We start from the raw sequence: 2617 nt of genomic DNA on the forward strand, positions 1-2617 counted from the left end.
TTGTATAAATGTGTATACAATAAAGTTAAAACATAATCTGGTTTTCACGTTTTTTATTATTATATTGTTTTTTGTAATTTTTGGAATGTTGAAATGTGTTAAACGCTAAAAAAAAATATCTTGGAATGTTCATAAAGTTCAATTAGCGCTTTCATACGTTCGTAGTAATCGTCAGATTTCAAAATGTATTTAACTGACAGTGGAGTTTTTGACAACTGTAGTAAAATTACTGACTTCTTCCTTTTTATACCTCTTAGAAGGCTCCAACAAGCTGAATTTTTCAATAACGGTTTTAATCAATCCGCATGCAGCTTAAACGTCACGGTTTGTTGGGCGCACCGATATTACTCGCATAGATCCCGCCTTTATTTTAACCACCCAGCTTGCAGTTTACATGTAATGGTTTTATGAGAGAGGAAACTTAGTTGGTTTCGATTGTTTTTATTTCAGTTGGTGGGAGACTTCTGTAATTTGTTTATATTCATATGTTAAAGATATTTTTTAATCCACATCATTAACTGGTCGTTATATTATTGTTGTTATTTCCGTTCAGAACATTTTAATAAAACGTTTTTCTATTATCTTTCTTCCAGCCTCACTCGTGTTATGTAGTTTGTGGAAAGGAAAAATTAGAAATATTTTCTGACCACATGTTTCTATATGTTCGTTCAATGGAATTTGGCGAACATTAATGTTCCGGATTTGTTGTCTGTGGACTCGTGAGCATTCCGATAATGCATTCCCTGTTTCGCTAATATATAGTTCCTCGCTTTAGCAGTTCATATCTGCATTTGCGAAAATCTGTCCATTTTTTGTTCTAATGGATCTATCCGTATGCATGTATTAACACGTTCCACATCTGTTATCATTACACTTGGATACTGTGAATGTTTTATCCTGCTTGTTCATACTGAATCTTGCCATTGTTAATAGTTTCTTTAGGTTATGTTATGTGGTAGCCTTTTACTTAAGATAAATGTTTGATTAGTTATTACGTTTTATTTTTATTTTTCACTTTGTTTCATGATTGGCAAATTTATTTTGATGATGTTAAAAATGTTTTGGTGATACAGATTGTGTGTTACTAGAAATGATATTGTGCTCCGTTGATAGGTTCGTCCTTCTTGTGTTGCCCTAAGTTGTTCTATATGTGTCTTTTTTGTTCCTTGTATGCTATTTTCTATAAGTAAGAGAGGGTATTTTTGCTTGAACAGAGATCCTTTCAATTCTAAAACCGGTGTAATACCGGTGCGCCCGACAAACCGTGATGTTTAAACTGCATGCAGATTGGTCAAATCCATATTCGAAAAATTCAGCTTGATGGAGCCTTCTAAGGGGTATAAAAAGGGAAAAGTCAGTCATTTTTCTCCAGTTGTCAAGAACTCAACTGCCAGTTAAATACATTTTGAAATCTGAGGATTATTACGAACATATGAAGCGCTAATTGAACTTTATGAACATTACACGATATTTTTTAATGTTTAACACGCTTCAACATTGTAAAATAGTTTTTAAAATACAATAATAAAAAATGTGAAAGCCAGATCATGTTTTAACTTTATTCAATCGATATATATATATATATATATATATATATACAAATAATATGTGAGTATATGCATATATACGTACATACAAGTACATACCTACATCTACATGTATATATAGATGCATATCTGGGTACAGGACGTCACAAAAAAAGTGGACAAAATGAAAAACAGAACATAAACAAAGCACGGAAAACAAACTTTTTCGGACAACGGTAGGAACACAAAGGAAAACAGACAGGCCACATAGAGAACATTTCCTTCATCAGCTGCCCCTATTCTAAACTAAGGGTTTCGAAGAGTTAGGGCAGGACGCATTGTTAGAATAGCTCTTCCCGTTAAAGCAAATTAAATAAAAGTTTTATATATATATATATATATATATATAAAAGTTACAATTACGTAATTCTAGTCAATCGGAAGCATCCTTTGTCGACATGTTGCAATTGCTTGTTACTATGGATACAGCCTTAACATTGTGATGGAATGTGTGTGTGTGTGTGTGTGAGTTTATGTGTATGTCTGTGAGTGTGGATTTGTATGTATACGTTTCCGTCCATGTTTTTAGTTTGTGCGTGCGTTGTGCGTATTTGTGTGCACGCGCGTGTATATGTGCTTGCCTGTTTTGCTTTTCATCCGTCCGTACTACCTATATAACGAGGATTCGGTAACTACATGGTAAGACAGGGGCACAGGTGGGATGACTGATGTGCTTGTTGGGCGCTGATCTATTATTGGTTTTTGTGTTGAACTTGTATGACTGACGTCGCTTTGCTTGCTGATGAAGAAAATCACTCATACAGACTACCTCATACAGACTAACACTACCTGTACAAGATCACACAGACACATATACAGTTGTACACACACAAACTGTCTCTCTTACACTCTTCTCTTTTCCCATAAAATCAAACTGTTACAACTTTCAGTATGTTGGCAATGGACGCATCTGATTGGTAAAATAACATCATTTTAGAGACTTGTAATTTTCTTTTTATTATTATTCATTTCTATATAATAAAAAAAAATTGATGTGTTTTCTTCTTTTTTTTTTTTCGTTAGTATGCAAA

General features: G+C 33.5%; 1 protein-coding gene across 4 annotated transcripts in view; it reads right to left on the reverse strand.

Moving 5' to 3' along the window:
* LOC106871747 (uncharacterized) overlaps positions 1 to 2617 on the reverse strand; it is a 76579-nt gene that overhangs the window by 50396 nt on the left and 23566 nt on the right. The window lies entirely within an intron of this gene.

The sequence above is a fragment of the Octopus bimaculoides genome, chromosome 9 (assembly GCF_001194135.2).
Source record: "Octopus bimaculoides isolate UCB-OBI-ISO-001 chromosome 9, ASM119413v2, whole genome shotgun sequence".
NCBI classification, from domain to species: domain Eukaryota; kingdom Metazoa; phylum Mollusca; class Cephalopoda; order Octopoda; family Octopodidae; genus Octopus; species Octopus bimaculoides.